We start from the raw sequence: 21,659 nt of genomic DNA, 5'->3' as shown, positions 1-21,659 counted from the left end.
ATCACAGTCCCACTGGGTGCACCGTCATGGAGGCCTTCAACCACAAATCCAGCCTGTAGCTGGCAGGTTCCAATCAGCTCTGCTGCGTAGGCCACTCCACAACCGATACTAGGGTTGCGAGCCCGAGGAAGGAGCCTCGTGTGATTCCGCTGATCACTCTCCTCTCTCAACACCCCAGTGGCTAGTCTTCTCCACCAGTCAGCCCCGGGTACGACAATTCCTGGTTCTGCCACGTCACAGGCAGGCTAACACAACAGTGTTCATCCAGGGGGGTGACTCACAGCTTCTGCAGCAAACACATGGAGATACTATGGCTGCCTTGGGTAGACTGCCACATCGTCCAATACAGCAGTCCCAGGTCGACTCTGTAATCAGACACGTCATCAGTACTAGTTACACTCTAGGGCACCTCACTTACCGGCTTAGACACAAACGTCCACCTATCCACTCCATAGATGGCGTTGCTGTCTAAGCGCCACCTCACCAGAGGTCAGCAGCGGCTATGTTATGAGCTGATCAAGACGGGAAACCAGGCCCTGTGGCCGGTATATCCTGTCCTCACTAGATGGCTTCGTCCATTTGGAGGGGGTTTCGGGAGCTGACCCACAGATGGCGTTGTCGTCACCGCTCCGTGCTACGACGCTGGACTCGGGTCCGTAACATTCACCCACTTCCCTGCCCACCCACCTGCCTGCATGCCCACTTACCCACTTCCCTGCCCACCCACCTGTTTACCCAGCTGCCTGCATGCCCACTTACCCACCTTGTTCACCCACTTCCCTGCCCACCCACCTGCCTGCACACCCACTTACCCACTTCCCTGCCCACCCACCTGTTTACCCACCTGCCTGCACGTCCACTTACCCACCTTGTTCACCCACTTCCCTGCCCACCCACCTGCCTGCACACCCACTTACCCTCCTGTTCACCCACTTCCCTGCCCACCCACCTGTTTACCCACCTGCCTGCACGCCCACTTACCCACCTGTTCACCCACTTCCTTGCCCACCCACCTGTTTACCCACCTGCCTGCACACCCACTTACCCACCTGTTCACCCACTTCCCTGCCCACCCACCTGTTTACCCACCTGCATGCACACCCTCTTACCCACCTGCCAACCCATCCACCCACTTCCCTGCCCACCCACCTGTTCACCCACTTCCCTGCCCACCCACCTGTTTACCCACTTCCCTGGCCACCCACCTGTTTACCCACATGCCTGCACGCCCACTTACCCACCTGTCAATGCACCCACCCACCTGCCTGCTTGCCCACTCACCCACCTCCCTGCTCACCCACCTGCCTGCTCACCCACTTGCCTGCTCGAACCTGTTCACCCACCAAGCCCATCTACCTGCCATCCACTCATCCAAAACCCACCTGCCTGAACCCACCTATCCCTGCCTGCCCACCCACTTTCCTTGCCCACCTACCAGCTAGGCAGCTAACCACCCATGCATCAGCCCCACACACTAATTCAAATCATGCGTGTGGTATAAAAATGGTCGGAAATGGTCCCTTTTGGACTCAGAGGTGAAAAAGTACTATTATCCGGAACATGTGATAATCCGGCTCGTTGTCCTTCCCATACAGTCCGGATAGTCGAGTGGAGACAGTACTCTCCTGTATCATCAAATAAATCTCAGGATAAACAATATCCAAATTTGTAACAAAATAGATGACAAATTCCTCGTTCTCATTGACCACAAGCTGAATTTCCAGGGACACATTCTAAATATATATATATATATATATATATATATATATATATATATATATATATATATATATATATATATATATATATATATAAAAAACTGTTGCATTCTTTCTAAGATCAGATATTATGTACCTCGCCCTGCCCTGGTGATGCTCTATTACTCCCTCATCTATCAATATCTCAACTATGTTATTTGTGCTTGGGGTTCTACTACCCAAAATCATTTACGTCCTCTATTTACTCAACACAAAGCTGCCTTTAGGACAATATCCAACTCTGGCCCCAGACATCACTCGGTACCCCTACTCAAATCACTGAATATGTTAGATATTGTCACTGCACATCCTCTCATGTGTATTATACATATATTAAACGCTGAACTGTAATGCCAATCCTGATCTCAAAAGCTTCATTGAAGGTTGTAACAGAACCCATGAGCACCACACCAGAAACAAATACCGTTTTGATATTCCAAGAGTACGACTTAATCAAACTTGAAATGCTCTACAAATCAAGGGACCCAGAATGTGGAATGACCTTCCCAATCATGTTAAAGACTGTACTTCTCTCAACCAGTTTAAGATAAAAACTAAGAACTACCTTATAAATTCCCTGTAACCTACCTTACCCCTATATTGTCAACCCATGTCTGTTTTTTTAAACAACGCTGTTTGTCGACCTAATTGTATTTGTGCTGCTTTTTCTGCCATGTTCCACCCTTTTTTTATTTTTATTTGTTCTCAACACATTTTATACTTTAATCATAATTGGTATTAAGTTTTAGTCTGTAATGTTTTTCCTGCCCGAAACGCTTTGCGTAATAGTGGCTTTAGGCATTGTATGTACTAGCTCTATCTATAAATCTATCATTTTTTGTATAACCTCTTGTATGTATGTACTTTACCTTAATAAACATTTATTTATTTCTTTACCTATAATCTTAGATCTAGACCTCTCGTTTCAACTGTGTACTCACCACATGTCCATTGGCTAGATAATAACGAGGTTACCTCTCAAGATTATAGTTTGTCACATGCAGTTTCATCTGTTCCGGACCTTTTGTCAGAGCCAGAGTTGTATAGTGCCCTGGATGAGTTAGGTGTAGATATCCGCAGCATTTATAATTAAGTGCACTCTGCAGTTATTTTGTTTTGTTTTGCAAAATTCATTGCCGTATTTCCACCACATGTGTCTTATTATTACCGTTATATATATTAGTATAATGAAGTTTTCTCAACTTTATTTTATGTCATAAATTAGATGCCATTGTTAAGTCTACTGCCATTTGTATTTTTTTTACAGTGCTTGTCATAAAAAAAGTTCATTAATGTTCTAGCAACCACACTGAGGCCAGTGAATCCTGACTGCTATCACTCAGATGTTAGTCTTCTTGATCCAGGTCTTGTATATATAGCTTATAAATATATTGTAAATATATTTTACATTAACAAAAAAAAATCCTCATTATCTAATTTTAAAATTCGTTTGTGGTTGTTAGGTCAGAACTTTTGTTCCATTAATGTAAATAATTGTCTTTAATTTTGTTTTGTTTCCCAAGCACATGCCATTAACACATGTTAATAATTTTGGTTAGGCAATACCTTGAGTTGTATTGTTCATATCTGATAATTAGACATATATATGTTCTTAATGCTCTAGTTTAATTAAAGCATTGTTACCATGATTTTTCACACCTGATCTCCCTTTAATGTTTACTCTGCAAATTTCACATGTGAGCCATTATTGAATGCCAGCGAGGTCCTTTCAGTATCATTGTAACTATATAGCTAGCCAGGGTTTGTCGACAAGGGACATCGACTTGGTAGCGTGTCCGAGAGGTGTTTATACTCAAATTGTATGATGATTGATACATAACCAATCACAGGCGAGTAGGCCTCTGACGTCATGCCAGATAGAGCGGCACCAGCCGTGCTTCCAGCAGGCCTCAGTATTCTTACGAACCCAGAGCAGGTTGGACCTCGGCTGGCCAGTTATACACCTTGTTGCCTCACTCAATAAAACTATTGAAGTGTCTACTGTGTATAACTACAACCAACATACATCCAAGAAGGCAACGAATAGATGCCATTCCCATCCTGTGGGCGGTAATGGACCCAATACCTACTCTGAGGACGGTAATGGACGCCATACGTGTCCTATGGGTTGTAGTTAACCCCATACCCATCCTGTGGGCGGTAGTAGACGATTTACTCATCCTGTCGGCGGTAGTTAAGCATATACCCATTCCGTAGACGGTACTGAACACAATTCTCATGCTGTGGGCGGCAACGGAGGCCATACCCATCCTGTGGGCGGTAGTAGACACAATTTTCATCTTGTGGGTGATTGTGGACCCCATACCCATCCTATGGGATGTACAGTGGACGCCACACACATCCTTTGGGCAGAAGTGGAACATATACCCTTCCAGCGGGCATTAGTGGACCCCATACTCATCCTGTAAATGATAGTGGTCCCCAAACCCATCCTGTGGGCAGTAGTGGACCCCATCCCCATCCTGCAGGCGGTAGTGGACGCCATACTCATCCTGTGGGTGGTAGAGGATCATATACCCATCCAGTAGGCGGTAGTGGACCCCATACCCATCCTGTGGATGATAGTGGTCCCCATACCCATCCTATGGGCAGTTGTTGGGCCCAGACTCATCCTACAAGGGGTATGGACCCCTTACCCACCTAAAAGGTGGTAGTGGACCCATCCTACAGTAGGTAGTTGACACTATACCATTCTCCAATTATCTACCTCTGGAAACACTACCAAGAGTCTATCGCCGAAAACATGCCTAAACATAGCAACAAGCAAGGTAGGGGTGCCTCTCGCTCTTTATACATAACTCAGAGAGATCTGAATGAAACACTGGCAATGTTGCAATCCTCGCCAATGTTGGTAAACACAGCATCCGCTCTCCCTCCTCTCTGCCAGTCCCCGCCTTCAACTCAACTCAAAACTCAAGCTTTAGAATTTATTTAATCTATGGCTCCCTGTACTAACTTCAAACCCTTGAGGAGTAACCCATGTCTGAACAAACTCCACAACCTAGTGCTCCTGCAATCTGATGCAATTTCGGCCCTCCAGCCACAGTCACCCAACAACAACAAACTATAGACCGCCTCTTTGATTCGCCGACGAACAACAACCAAGAAATTCTCAACTTACATGCTGTTGCAGATGACGCAATGGATCAAATACATAAGAACCAGGCCGAGGAAACCCTCTCAGCTCAAAGTGACTTCCTTCAAAAGCTGGAAAAACAAATAAATCTCCTTCAGATTCTCCAGGCGGTTTCCGAAAACAACCAAGAGCAGCAACAACTTCATGACTCCCTGATAATTAGCTCTACTGATCTACCTGATGAACAACAAGGTGAGAATTGTTGTAACGTAGCCCACACCCTACTTAATTCAAAGATCAAAGTCAATGTTGATATCAAATCAGCTGTCAGGATAGATAAAAACAGTTCCCATAGCAATAGGAGAATGCTCATCAAACTTGCAAATCCCGCTGTTAAGTTTGACCTCATACAATCAGCTGCTAAACAAAAAACGAACCTCTACATAAATGAGTGCCTTACAAAGCAGTGTGGATCCCTCCTCTTCAGGCTGCGTAAAATTCGCAAACTAAACCCTGGTCTTATCAAGCAATGCTACTCTAGGAATGGAACGATCATTGTAAAGAAGTAAAGTACAGGAAAAAGATATGAAATAAAGTGTGACCAACAACTACTGGCCTTCTTTAGTGATTGTGGTATATCTGAAAACCTGAACCCGACCAATGCCAATACTGAAAATAACTCTTTGAGTGTCAGAACCAAACATAACTTAGTCTAACCTAGTCCACGGCGCTGTCTCTGCCTTACCGAACTAATGTTCTCTCATCCATATAAGTTCCTAAGTAATCAGTCAAGTCTCCATGCACTTATGCAAGCATCTACTTTGGTATCATTGTAAAATTTTACTCTTAAATCTAATCTTACCTTATTCTTTTTAAATTTTAAATTTAATTGTACTGATTTAAGTCATTTATTGAAATTAATTATTGAAATGTGACGGTGCCCTCTCCAATTTCTCCCATATGACAGCAGTAAGAGTCATATCAGCTTACCTGCAGGTTCTCTGAGGTGCAGGGAATCTTTTGAGGTATGAGACTTCCAGAATGGTTGCTTATTTGGGGAGAAACTTGCATTTGTAAAGTTGCAGGGAAGTGGAAAAGTCGCACCCTGGGTACAACAAAATGGCGCCCTCTGGGCTGCAAATCCACCATTTTGTGTGCGGCGTCCCGCTGGTCGGTGATTGGCTGGCTGAGGTCACATAACTTCATTGACCAATCAGAGCCCGCCCCTGGGTCTGTGACGTCACCGAGAGACCTGGCCCGCCGCCTGCAGAACGCCAGGCGCTCGGAGATACTTGGCGCTTCGTTGAGAGCGGACGTGCGCCAATTGAGCTCTCGAATTCCGAGGTCTAGGAGCCTCCTTAAGTGGATATACACAGCCTGACGAGTATATGGTGACTAACAAGGACTTCGGTACTTCAAGGAAGTGCGAGGAAGCCTAATCCAGCGGTGTAAGGGCGCCGAGGACCGTGTGCTAAGAGTCTTGAAGAAGTCGAGAGAGTTACTACGGCTGGAGGAGTGAGTGACTCGCCGTCAGTGTAACTCCAAAGTATTCAGAGCTGTGGTGATTGGATCACGCCCACTAGGAACTCAGAAGGGAGAAGGTGCATCCTGATCCTTGAGTGTGGTCTCGGTGAAGGAGTGCTTGAGGGGACGACGTGTGCAGTGACGACTGGACGAGCTAATGCCCAGGAACTTCACTCAGGGAATGAGCACAGAGATGACGGGGATCTTCACGACGCTTATGGATTGGTGATGCTTCTAGAATGCTCGGAACAACGCGAGGAACGGAGTACCCAGCGAACAGCGACAGGAGCCTAGGTATCTGAGGACAGGATATGTTAAGGTAGATTATTTTCCCTCCCATATTTCCCTTGGTTGTTAGACAAGATAGGCCTATTATTATGTTTTGGCATTTATTAGAGTGCATATAAATCATAGTAGTATATTAGGCTGTGGGACAGCTCGTATATATCATTCTACTGAGTGGTGAAGACAGCGTGTGGCCGGCCCGTGAAGGACTGAGGAGCGACGTGGATGAAGCTGCCCAGTGAAGGGGGCAGTGATCCCTTTATTCATCAGCTGATGCAAGCTGCTGGCGGCCACCAGAGAAGCGCTGCTGTCACCATTATTATTATTATTTCCATAAGTCCATACATGTATCTCGTGTGTTGTAATTTACTTTGAGTAAACTTTTTATTATTTTATCACTGCTTTTGGTGTAACCTCCATCTCAATGAGCTTTGTGATTAATAACATGATTACACTGTACTGTTACTGGCATGGCATAGAGAAAAACCCTGTGCTGGCAACACATTAGATTTGAACACTGGTACTGGCATTCCCTAAAGAGTGACCCTGAGTTGGCAACACGACTTTACATTTGAGTTCTAGTACTGGCAGCATACAGTACGATCCAAGGCTGCTGTAAATATATTATATTCGAATTAACAGCGTTGCTGGGGCGCTGAGAGAATTACCCAGCTGGCGACCAGAAGGTAAGAGGTAGAAGTGAGGCTATGGCCGGAAGTCCGGCAAATTCTCTGCACGCATAGGTGGGCATGCCCGGTGGGGGAGTAACATACTGCAGGATTGAGCTTAGTGGTGTCGGCTGGGCCTTCTCCTCTCCCCCTTGGGTCTAAGGTCAAGTAGTGACCGGTCTTGAGGCATGACTAGGAGAGCTCCCTGGGGGTGATATGTGATACCATAGTGGAGGGAGTGAAGTCCCACGGCGTGAGGTTATAGGGTCAGAAGCACGATCCCCCGCATGATGAGGTTTAACTGTAACCTCATGTTACACAAGGCCAAGGTGAGCGACGCGTGACAGAGCTTATTTTGTTTTCACAAGTTCATACTAATTATAGGTTTAAAACTAAGCTAAATAAAATTAATTATCTTTAAGATTATTTTACTTTACAATCATCATTTGTCTCATTATTTTGTTGTTATATATTAATGTAGACAGTCTCTACTGACTTTTTGTTTTCTCCACCAAACTTGTGGAGAAAACCATGATAGCCTTCATGGCTATCTAGTGATCTTTATTCTACTTCTAATTGCTTCTATTTTTTAAGCACTTGCATTTATTGTTGTGTTTTGCTATAATAATTCTCTAATTACAACAGATTTAGTATTTATGTAAGCATCTACCTTAGTGTCATAGTAAAATCCTACTCATAAATATAATCTTACCCTGTTATTTGATTAAATTGTAAATTTATTTGTAATTTGATTTATACATCATTTACTGTAATTAATTATTGAGCTCATTTTGTTTTCTTAAGTTCCTACCAATTATAGATTCACAACTAAGCTATATAAAATAATTTATCTTTAAGATTATTTTACTATACGATTATTATTTGTCTTATTTATTTTGCTATATTTTAATTTTTTCAGTCTACTGTTTTTTTGTCTTCTCTCTTAACCTAACTTCTGTATCCTTCCTGGCTATCTATGGTGATCTTTACTCTACTTCTAATTGTTTCTATTTTTTGTGTACTTACATTTATTGTTGTTGTTTTTGCTATAATTACTTTCTATTTACAGCAGATTTAGTATTTAACTGTTCCTGTAATTGCTTGTCTTATTGTATCGTAACATTTTTGCATCTATATGCATACGGATATTGATCTTGATCGAAATCTTCTGTCTCATATCTACACCAATCAGCATATTGATCATCATTATTGCAGGTATTACACAGCAAATCTTGCAAAAACCAAACTCCTAAATAGCACCTGCTTATCAGTTTACAACCAAAATGTTAGGTCACTTGGTAAACATTTTGATGATATAAATGCACTAATCACAGCACTAGGTACTAAATTATCATTCATCATTTTAACAGAAACTTGGCTAAGTAAAGACCTTACCCAACTCTACAACTTAGCTAGTTATAAAGCCATTCACAACTGCAGGCCTAATAAAAAAGGAGGTGGCACAGCAATATATTACAAAGATACCTTCATCTGCAATAGTGTCATTAGTGACAGAGACAACTATTGTGAATACCTTTGCCAAGTTCTCCAGTTCTCCAGTTCTCCAGTTCTCCAAGTTCTCCCTTAAATCCTCCCTGACTATCGGTGCCATCTATAGATTTCCCAATACCAACATAGTTTCATTCTCAGACAACGTAAGGAATCTTATCATAAATAACAATCTCAACACAAAATCGCATCATTCTAGGAGGTGATTTCAATATTGACCTGGGTCTACAAAACACCCCTCAAGTTGACAATTTCCGTAACAGCATGAACTCCTGTATGCTAATCTCCACAATCACCAAGCCCACTTGAGTCAATCAAACATCTGCCACTATCCTGGATCACTTATGGACTAATATAACAGCTCCCCTTACATCTGGTGTAATCTATGACAGAACAACTGACCACTATCCTACCTTCCTCATAGCAAACATGGACATAACACCACCAGAAATCAAGAAACTCTCATTCAAGCTACACAGTGAATGAGCTTTAGGCAATCCCTCAAATGCACTTCACAATAGTAACTGGGAATCTGAATTCAATAATACTCACGATATAAATTCGTTAGCTAACCTCTTTCTCTCCAAAACTCTAAGCCTCTACAACACTCACTGTCCCCTCCTTACCAAACAATTAACTGACAAAAGAATAAACAATCCGTGGTTCTCAAGTGGCATACTCAAATCAATCAACAAAAAACATGAATATGAAAAGAAATTTAGGAATGGCCTAATTACAAAGGAAGTAGTTAAAAGGTACTCATCAGTGCTTACCAGTATCATAAGAAAAGCTAAACTTTCATATTATGAGACTAGATTCAAAGAAGCAAAAGGCAACATGAAAAGCACATGGAATACCATCTCTAACATCCGGGGAATTAAACAACACTCCCACAACCAGATAACACTCTCTAAGGACGGCTTTACTCCGTCAACTGATTTAGAAATGGCAAATGAATTTAATAGCTTCTTTTCATAGGTTGGTGCTAACCTTGCCAGTAAAATCCCACGGACTCAGACACATATCTCTCAGGTAGCTATCCAAACTCTTTCTCCTTTCACCAGTCAGCCCGACAGATGTTGTGTCCATCATACACTCACTAAAAACCAGAGCTGGCAACATCAGTGAAATCCCATCCATTGTATACAAGAGCGCCTCACATGCCCTTGCGCCACTCCTAGCTCTGCTGTTCAACAAATCCGTAGTGTCATACCTTCCCTGACATCCTTAAAAAAGCAAGAGTAACGCCAGTTCATAAAGGCGGTAATCCGGCAGACATAAACAATTATAGACCAATATCAAACCTACCCAGTTTGCTGGGTAGGCTACCGACCGGCTACCCAAGGGAGCCGGTCGGCCGAGCGGACAGCACGCGGGCCTTGTGATCCTGTGGTCCTGGGTTCGATTCCAGGCGCCGGCGAGAAACAATGAGCAGAGTTTCTTTCACCCTATGCCCCTGTTACCTAGCAGTAAAATAGGTACCTGGGTGTTAGTCAGCTGTCACGGGCTGCTTCCTGGGGGTGGAGGCCTGGTCGAGGACTGGGCTGCGGAGACACTAAAAGCCCCAAAATCATCTCAAGATAACCTCAAGATAAGAAGATAACCCATACTATCAAAAATATTTGAAGAAAATATCTGCAAACAGCTCTACCTCGTAAAATTTGACATATTTAGCCTCTGTCAGTTTGGCTTCCGCTCCCAAAAGAGTACCAACGATGCAATTATTAGTCTCCATGCTATAATTTACTCAGCCCCTGACAAAAATGAGTTTCCGATTGGACTCTTCATTGACCTGAGAAAGGCCTTTGATACTGATAATCACAACTGCCTCCTACATAAACTCCATCATTATGGAATCCGAGGCCATGCCCTGGACTATATACAATCCTATCATAGTGATAGACACCAATGTGTAGCCATCAATGATTTAACCTCTCCCACTCTACCATTAACCGTTGGAGTGTCACAGGGCAGCATCTTGGGATCTCTCATATTTCTTATATACATTAATGATCTGCCTAATGTCTATAACATTCTGAAACGTATATTGTTTGCTGATGACACTACCCTCATCTACTCTAACCCCAACCCACATACACTAAATAATGTTGTAAATAATTAACTAAAAGAAGTCCACTTATGAATGTCAACCAACAAACTAACACTTAACATAGAAAAGACCTACTACATCTTATTTGGAAGCAAATCAACTAATGCAATTCAGCTTCAGTACTGTGACAACACTCAGCCCCTTTGTTTAACACCCTAAACATGCTAAACATGATCTCACTCCACAAATTCTCTTGTGTCAACTATATTTACAAAACCCTGTTCTTAAATGCAAATCCTGCTGTGAAACTCTCCCTGCACAGATGTAATAGAACCCATTATCACCACACCAGAAATAAATATCTCTTTGATATCCCCAGAGTCAAACTTAATCTGTGTAAACACTGCAAATAAAGGGACCCAGTCTATGGAACTCACTCCGTAATGAATTGAAAAGCTGTCCAATTTTTGCGTCATTCAAAAACAAAATTAAAAAGTTCCTAATTTCATCTTCATAGTTTTTACCTTGTTGCTTTAAAATTGCACTGTATCTAGTGGTACCCAATCTTAATGTACCCAATCCGAACAACTCTACCATTGTGATCATTGCTGTCTTCTTATATGTGCTATCAATTTGCTGTATGGTGCCTATTAATCTTTGTTTAAATTACCAATCATGCTGTCAATGTAATCATTCAGAGCTTTAATATACCAATGTGCTTTAATATACTTACTAATCTCACTCTTCTCATTTTTTTTCTTGTAATGTATTTTTAATCATTTTATTAATTCTGCTGGAATTTGCCTACTTAAATTTATCTGTTAGATTAAGGGCCTGCCCGAAACGCTGTGTGTACTAGTGGCTTTACAAGATTGTAAATACCATGCTATGTATTCTCACAAACCCAATGTACGTTCTTGTATATATATAAGTAAATAAATAAATACCATCCTATTTGCAGTAGTTTACCCCATAAACATTCCAACGTAACATCGTTTTTTGTTGACGTTCCAACAATTCATTCTTTAAAAATTATTAAAGCACCAACTAGTGTACATAATGTTGATTGGTGAAGCACTTGTATTCAATGTAATAAATTATAGTGCTTATTATAATTTACAAGGAACACCTAATATTTCTCAAAATAAAACTACGAGCCTTCAATAGGATGTAGCTGATCTGTTATATTATAAGAGCATGGACAAAAGTAGGTAAATTTCACAACCCATGTGGGACCTGAAAACTACAATTTTCATTATAATTGAACCAATCACAACTCTTCTGCTGTCTACGGTGATGGACGGGTACTGTGAGACGTAAATTGATGGACGGGTACTGTGATGGACGGGTACTGTGAGACGTAAATTGGTACGTGAGGAAGAGTTTGGGTCTTGAAAAAAATATATTTGGGATTATACCACATATGTACTAGTTCATAAGCAATATATTGATTATTAGCAATAAGTTATATATGTGCAATCTTGTGCGGGAGCGGGTTGGGTAAGTGTGGGTAACCCTCTGGTACTGTGTGGTAAGTGTGGGTACCCCTCTGGTCCTGTGTGGTAAGTGTGGGTACCCGTCTGGTACTGTGTCTTAAGTGTGGGTACCCCTCTGGAACTGTGTGGTTAGTGTGAGTACACGTCTGGTACTGTGTCTTAGGTGTGGAGACCCCTCTGATCCTGTGTGATAAGTGTGGGTACACGTCTGGTACTGTGTGGTTAGTGTGGGTACCCCTTTGGTATTGTGTGGTAAGTGTGGGTACCCCTCTGGTCCTGTGTGGTAAGTGTGGGTACCCCTCTGGTAGTCTGTGGTAAGTGTGGGTACCCCTCTGGAACTGTGTGGTAAGTACTCACCTAATTGTGCTTGCGGAGGTTGAGCTTTGGCTCTTTGGTCCCGCCTCTCAACTGTCAATCAACTGGTGTACAGTTGCTATGAGAGTCGCTATATGAGTCGAGTCGACATATGGGAGTCGCTGACGCTGTTGCTGGTGAGTGCGCGCTACGCTCCTCACTCTACGCTGTATTTCAGCCCTTAAACTACCGCCAGATGATGTAGACTACCACCTACAGGCAGCTAAGTACATGGAGTCCAAGCATGTCATAGCACATTCAAAGTAACCAACCCAAATCGACTCATTCCAGCGCAAAACTAAATTCAAAACAATCCTCTCTGGCTGTGAGTACCAGTGCCTGCTGCCCGCCTCTGCCCACCACCGCGCTGCCTGATGCAAGTTTCCACCACAACATTTACCCCAGTCATCCTCAACCTATCATGTCTCCCAGGAACAGGATCGTGCAGGTAAATAAGAGCAACAAAGCCCCTAACAAAGCATCCATCCCGACAAATACTGACAGTCATCGTGTTTCTCCCTCTGGAAGCTCTGGGGCCTGTGGTGGCGGTGCTGCTCTCCCCTCCACCCCATTGAGCCAGGGAGCTGTGTCCCCCAAATCATCTACTATTACCATTCTTACATCCTAGTTTATGAAATTCAAGCGTGCTACTGGTCCCTCACCGGATTTTCCTAACTGGGCCGATAATCAGTGGTACAAAAAGTTGTGCTCAGTCCTTGAGGCTCAACATCCTGAATCTTCAAACTGAAAACCAAGCAAACCGTTCGAACCTCCATCATCAACAACAAGAAATTACCCTCCTCCGTGAGGATATTAGAAACTTAAGGGCTAGCTAAGATCAACTCCAGCATGACTTGAATGATCTCCGTTAGGAAAACTGTGGGTTTTTCTTTTTTGCTTTCACGACTGCAATGCGTACGTCGCCAATGTACATGTGGCAGACGCTTCACGATGCTGTCGGAATTTGCAGAATAGAAAATACGAGAGCAACCGTACAGGGCCTGGGAGCAAGGTCGAGTTAGAGTCCTTGAGGGGTCTCTTCTCAGACTAGCCTCACCTGGTCCTGCTCCACGTTGGTCGTGGGAATCTCCTCAATGATTTAACACTTTAAGGGACTCCTAGGGTCCTCATCACATTTATAGTTTGTGACTTATAGGCAACTCGGTGTTGAAGACACTTAGAGCTGAAGGCTTGTGTACTATTGCAGTATTCAGAAGTGGTTCACCGGAAACACCGCATAAAGCTTAACAGTAGTATATTTACTAACTTAACCACTAATACACAGGGTGCTTGATTTACTTTAGATTGGCGTCAGCAAAGCTATGGTTATATTAGCGAGACTCTTGATGTCTGGCTAAACGACTCGTATCCACTCGTGGAGAAACACCTAACTTAACACAGTTGACAGCCAATCATTAACACGGCAACCTAACTGCCGGTATGCAAAGGGATCACAAGAGTTCCAACCGGATACTCGGTAATGATGATATGCAATAAATCAACAACTACACTGTCAATGGAACAGGCAATAACATGCACAATAATAATGTCACACAATAACTTAATGTGTGGTGTATGTGAAGCTCACATTCACAGACTAGTGAAATGCCGTGATACCACACAGATAAACACGCATTCACCGTCGATTCACCTATGACCTGTGACAGGTATGAGAAGGTGAGAACTGTGGTTGATCCCTCAGATCAACACAGACACAATAAACAACGACAAGATCTTGTACTTACAGATAGGTACCTTTTCCTTACTCACTCACTCACTCACTCAGGCACATTTATACAAGCACTCGTAGGTGGCCTGACAGCTGGCTTCGCTCGTAGACACGGAGGGTACTTGCAGTAGGGCGGGCTGTATGCTTAACAGACAGACACCCGCACACACACTGGTTCTGGCAATGAGTAAAGTGGTGACGTCACGTAGTAGTGAGGGCGGCGGCGGGCGCTCGAGGTACTGGAGTACTGGGGTACCCGCTCGGGACGAGTGGCGGCGGCCGTGGTAAAGTCACACACAGGTTACTTAGGCGGCAGCACTGCCTTAGTTCACTCTTAAGTCACTCACAACGATCTTTGTCACCAGGGGTTACCTGATACCAGTCTGTTTCGCTCTGGGGATTTGTCACTTTAGGCTTCTGAACGATATATTCACACTCGTGATTTTGGGCGAGTATGGTAGTATATCGAAGAGACGCTGAGTTAACTTGACGGTGAGGAATAGACGGTGTTCAGTCTATTGGCCGGTAGAACAGAACACGTCCACTTTGCTAGAGATCCCTCACAAGAATGCCTGAAGCTCAGGGCGTCTTGTGGCACACACAAGGGGATTACATTTTGACCAATGGCATTGCAGCAAATGAGCGGGAACCAATCATATTAGCTCGTTCGATGAGCAGTAGCAGGAGTGACGTCATGAACACGTCACGACCACGTCATAGCTGTTATTGTCCATCGCGCCGGTTGATCCCAGAAGTCAGACGCCGCTAGCGTCTCCCCTCTGTCCCATGCTCCACCACCGATGCACTCACTGACCCTTTGGTGACAAGTATGCTTAACTCCCTGTATCTACTTCCTGCCTGGACATACGGCGGCCTCCATATTATAAGAGTGTTCCTGGTTAAGTGGGCATTCTGGAGATACCCAACATACCAGGTCACTATCCAGGGTTAACAGAAATAGGACCTTGTGCACAAGATCGGTGCACTGTGCACAGCAATGAGCCATTCCAGTCAGCTGTGGGAGAATCTAGAGAGACTCTCTCTCACAAAAACATTCGTCTGAAATCTGATGAAACCATAATAAAACAAGAGGAAGCTCTCAGCAAAATGACTGTATGTATCAATACATTATCCGCCCAACGTTCTGTCACCCAGGATGAACAAGATCAGCAAAAGCTGCTTGACTCTGTAGTTGTGTCGTCCCAAGCTATTCCAGTGGAAAGCGAAGGTGAAAAGTGTATTGAAATGGTTCAGGATCTCTTAAAAAATCAATTGCAGGTCACTCTAAACAAAACAGACATTATTACTGCCTTCAGAGTAGGCAAAAAAAACCATCAGGACAAAACCAGCGGAAAATTCGCCTGAAGCTGGCTTCCCAGTCCACGAAATCGCATCTTGTCCGGACAGCTGCATCTCAACGACTGGGAATCTACATCAACGAGTGCTTGGCTAGAAAGAGACAGCACCTCCTCTACCGTCTGCGTCAAATCCGTCATCAAAACCCAGATGCGATTCATCAGTGCTTCGTTAGAGATGGCTTGATTAAAGTAAGAAAGACTTCAGTAGGTAAAATGTTTACAATTGCTACTGAGGATAACCTCAACACTTTCCTCACCCAATGTGGTTTGTCTCACCATAATATCACTACCAGTGAGTCAACATAATTAACCCCCCCTTGTCACCTAGTGCAGGCTAGGTAGCCTAAGTCTCTTTGTTTCACTTCTTAAATTAATTTTTAATTTACTTTTTACTAGTCATTTATTGGACTTAATTAACTGAGTGCATTAATATTTCTTTAGATCTTATTAATTATACGATCATAACTAAACTACTTATAGTTAATAATCTTTAGCTTAAATTTGCCTATGTTTATTATTCAACCTTTTTCTTTGATTTCATTTATTTCCTAGGTTGCCTAGCATCGCCATACTGCCTTACTCCATTGTGCCCCTGGCTTTGCCTGTGTCTCAAAATGCAAATTATTACTTACAGTGTACCTGAGAGTACCTGTAAGCCCCTTGTAAGCTACCTCATTTTTTTTTTAATTTTGTGTTTGTTTTGTAGTCTTGTTATATATTTCTCCCCCTTTTATATCAAAATTCTATTTTGTAATTGTCATTCTTGCCTTGTTTTCCTACAACCAGCCTTTTTATGCAGACAAGTATAGACCCAGAACTAAACCTCTTGTCCACTATCTATGACAATCATCACTTCAGTGATCAAAATTGCAGATATTTTACAGCACATGATGTAAACAATGTATTAACACATAATCACAATATCTCTGTAAACAACTTGAACGTTAGATCCCTAGGTAAACACTTTAATGATGTTAGTGCCTTGATTGAAACTATTGACAACAAATTCTCTTTTATTATACCTACTGAAACGTGGTTAAAAGAGGATACTACTCAACTCTTTAACATGCCTAACTACTCGGCAATTCACAACTGTGATCAAATTCAGAGAGGTGGTGGTACTGCTCTTTACTACCACCAAGAACTAACATGCTTAAAAGTAATTAGAACTAGCGACTGCTGTGGGGAGTATATCTTCGCCAGTTTCCGAGTCAAAGGTGCTGAGTCTGTCCTGTCTGTGGGTGCAGTCTATAGAATTCCTAACACTGATGTGTCCGAATTCAACTCAAACCTTAGAAATCTAATACTAGATAACAGACTGAACAAAAACCATCTAATTATCGCAGGGGACTTATCCCGCTTACTTCAGGGATAATCATCGATAGCACTACAGACCATTACCCCACATTTCTCTTAACTAACATTAACATACCACCTCTAGAGACAAGGGAGTTAAGCTTTAGGCTGCGCAATGAAACTGTTATAGGCAATTGTATAGCTGCTGCTGCTAATGTCAACTGGGAGTCCGAGTTAGGTAACATAGGGGACATCAACCTAGCAGTGCAATCTTTTCTTCAAAAACTCTCAGCCTTTATAACACCCACTGTCCTATGCTAATGAAACAAGTCACAACCAAAAGGCTAAACAATCCTTGGCTTACAAAGGGAATACTTAAATCCATTAATAAAAAACATGACCTTGAGAAGAAGTATTGGTTAGGAACTGTCTCCAAAGAATTTTCAAAGAATTACTCGTTATTGCTATCTAAAATAATTAGACAAGCCAAAATTAAATACTACGAGGATAAATTTACCCAAATAAAGAGCAACATTAAAAAAACTTAGAGCACAATTTCACAAATATTGGCATCAAAGAAAATTTTAAATTACAAACCAACACTCCTGTCCAATAACGATGGTCAGCTTTCAGCCTCTGATTCTGCTATTGAGTTCAATTGGTTCTTCTCTTCCATTGGGTCATCCCTTGCAAATAATATTCCATCCTCCAGTACTGATGTTAAGGACTATCTTACAGGTAACTATCCACAGTCTCTGTACCTAAAGTCTATTAATTCCACTGACGTTAATGAGATAATCCTTTCCCTTAAAACCAAGTCTAGTGCCCTAGAGGAGATACCAACTTTAATTTACAAAAAAGCCTCCAGATCTTTAGCCCCTGCTATTGCATTGCTCTTCAACAAGTCACTTGAACTCCAAACCTTTCCAGATATTCTAAAAAAATCGAGAGTAACCCCCTGTCCACAAATGTGGTGATCTCACAGATGTTTGTGAGGGAATGAAGATTCCTTCAGCTAGTTTTCCTAGTTTTCTAGATTAGGCTAGTCGCTGTAGGGACTCTAGTTAAGAAGTTTTCAAACTAACATACACTTGTGGTGTGTTGCATGAAAGCTCATGCTATGGACTATCATTTGAGGCTAGCCAGAAGTCTATGATTACTCTGTAGAGGGAGTTACAGACTTTTCCTGTTTCTGTGAAAATAGGATGGGAGTTGAGAGTGAGTGGTGTGAGAGGATACTTGACTAAAACCGTTAGAGGTGGTGGGGACAGTGGGGTGAACGTCGCCCCCCCCCCCCACACCATGTGAGGCAACGCACCAGTCCTAGGCCTCCCCCTCCTTCTGACGTCATGGGACGCCGCAGGGTGAGGCCGTCTGTGATTGGTTTAGGCATCTCTGCTCCTAGCTAAGTTTTGGCGTGAACAGCTGTGATTGGGAGCGGCACGAGGGAACAGTGCCGGCTTAGTGCTGATTGGTCAACATAAGTAGGGGGGAGAGATGGGCATTTTGAGTTCCCTTAGCCTGCCAAATAGTCAGTTTGAGCTGGGGCAGCAAGCTGGAAGGGGTGACTTTTGGGTGGGGGTGGCAGCCTGCCACCTCCACCCCCTGTTAATCGCTGTGTCATCCCGATTACGCATAGTGCATGGCACTCCTGCCATCCTGGGTTGTGTCAAGGCCCAATTTGCGTGAAAGTGGGGCCGATGAGTACGGCAGGAGCAGTAACAAACTAAGAGACAGTTACAGTGTTAACCCATGAGGCAGCAGGCCTCATGGTGTATCAGATTGATCCCTCATCCCTCGGGTCTGAGTATCCTGTCTAGTGTTAATGGACAATTGGTGGAATAAGGGCAGTGTAATTGAGGTGTTATTACAGGCCCCTGTTGGACTTTAAATTCCACCTTGTTGGGTCCGCCATGTGGTGACGCCGCCGGCCACCTTGGCCAGCTGCCCAGGAGGGGGGGGGGGGGCACCCTCCAGGCCACCCTGGCCAAACCCCCACCCCACCCCGCGCGCCAGCTCAGGCCGGGTGGAGTGCTGTGACGTCATGCGCTACCTGTGGCCACCCCCTTAGGGCCACGAGGTGGCCACTTGTTTTGGCCACATGCTTTGGCCACTTTCCCTGGACAGCCTAGGGCCACACATAGTCGACACACGAGGAGCGAACTGGGTGTTCTACAGCCAGAGTGGTAGTGACCAGGGAAATGTATGTTGTGTTGAGGATTTAAAGAAACGTAAGTACAATAATCATTGTGTAACAGTGTCTCAGGACTAGTGGAAATTCCGGTAAAAGCTGTGTTGTCCCATAGCCCTGCCAGGCTAGGGAAGCAGCTGAGAGACAGCTATCAGTGGCACGTCCAGGTGTCTGGTAGGGCGGTACCTGGAGATGGATGTTGTACACGGGACCACACTGTAGATATATAGCTATATATAAGTGTGTAGACTGACTCGGGTATGTAACCGGTCAGTGTAGAGATCAACCATATAAATGATCCAGTTGTTGATTCTATAAAATCGTGCAGACTAGATTAAGCCATAGTGCTGCATGTTAATTATATCATTGCAGAGGTAGGCAGGCCAGTGTTGCAGGGATGTCAGTGTAGACCCTGAGATCTGTGTAGTTAGGGATACATTTTTCTGGTGATATAATTTTCATTGATTATGTGAATGCCATGTCTATGTGTTCATTTGCATGTTTTTATGTACTGTGTTGTGTGGTGAGTCAGAAGATGAGATTGCTGACTGATTGCCTAATGATGTCATTAGCATGTGGGGTATGCTGAAGGCATCATCATGCTGTAGGTTTGTGCAGTGTTGTTATCAGGTATACAATATTACTGCCCTAGGAACTGTGTTGAGGCTTTAAGGGGTATCTTTGATTATTCAGGGGAATTCACAGTACTTAATGAGAGCAAGCAATTGATTTGTTAATTGCCTAATTAAGAGAATTAGTGCCAGCTGTCCGCGTAGCGACGGTGCTTTATATTAACGTAAATTGTCTTGCTGAAGTAGTCCCTTGCAACGGTTGCAAGATAAAGGGGGGCAGTAATATTCGTATACTCTTGTTGTTGACAGCCGTGTGTCATTACTGTGTGGGCACAGTAATTAACGAGTTGCAGTAGCCGCAATCGTATGTGGGCGCTGCATTTATGTTGTATTGCATGCCATTGTAGTGTGACCTATGTAACACTGGGGTTACTTTGTTTCTTTAAGTTGTTTTGAGGACTTAAGGATTCACTGAGTTAATTAGAGTAATTAACTGGATAAGGGGTGCACACTTATTGTTGAGTGAGTGAGAGCTGTTATAGGAGAACAGTATTGAGCTTGTGTGAAATACGTTTCGCGTGTAATTAATTGTCCGTGTGACAACCAATTGACCACTCTAGCTAATTATGTAATTAGCCTTCTCATCATGAATTCACGTAGTGGGAGAGGATCTGTCAGAGTCTGTCAGTATTTGTGTTAACGTAATTTGCTCGGGACTAATTACCTTTCTGGGGTATAGCAATTAGTGGCTCATGATAATTAGTGGAGTAATTAACTCTGGAGTCTTGAGGACTCAGATGACTCGGTAAAGCGAAGTCATGGAGCTAGCATAAATCGTTATATTAATCATATCCTGTCTGAGGACAGTGGATTAAGATGCATTCATGTTAATTAGGGGAGTAATTAACTCCTCTCCCGTGAATTCACAGTGTTTGATGAGACCTGCTCAGGCAGTGCAGAGTGAGACGTATTTATGTATGATTAATTATCGGTCCTGGTGATAGTTAATTAATTGCTCAGAGTTAATTAGGGTAATTAACACTCAGTAAAGAAAATTTTGACACAGACTGTTGAGAAGCTACCAAGTTAGGGTAGGCTTAGTTAACGTAACTCAATTGGGATGTAATTAGTGGTCCGTTTGACCTTAATTAAGAATTACACACTGAATGCTTGCAAGGAGTCAAGTGTGATGCAATATAAGAGAGTTTTGAGTTATTGTTAACAAGATGACTTGTGTTAAGAGAGACAAGTGTTAATGATTAACGTAGAGTACCATCATGTTGTTGTCTATGAGAGACAATTGTTTGTGATTAACGTAGTACTTTGTTACTGACTGCTGTGATCAGTCAATTAACGTAATTAATCACATAATCAATTTTGTAATTGATTGAGGCAATTTCTTTTGTTTATCGTCTGGTGACGAGAGTAAAGTAACTTAGGGATTGCTGGAGCTGTGTCCCAGAATCCCACCTTGCCTGACTTTGTTTACTGTTTACAGTGCAACTTCTTGTAGGGAGTTGCAAAGAGTGTTCACATTTGGTGTGATAGGGGAAGTCACTGTTGGACTACCCGCCTAGTTACGGGGTTCACTCCTGTTTGGAAGGAGGACCCTTAAGCTTGTGATTATAGTATCTGTTACCCTCAAGCCGTGACAATATTGATTGCTAGCTTGCGCCATCAGTGGGCATCCGTCATTGTTCAGTTAGTTCACTGGTCAGCCCGAAGTGTCAGCAAGATGGAGACTGCTGTCATTTCTCGAGGGGTTGCTGAATA

Source organism: Procambarus clarkii, chromosome 90 (genome assembly GCF_040958095.1).
Source record: "Procambarus clarkii isolate CNS0578487 chromosome 90, FALCON_Pclarkii_2.0, whole genome shotgun sequence".
Lineage (NCBI taxonomy): Eukaryota > Metazoa > Arthropoda > Malacostraca > Decapoda > Cambaridae > Procambarus > Procambarus clarkii.
The sequence above is the reverse complement of the archived record's forward strand: the minus strand, read 5'-3'. Positions refer to the sequence as shown.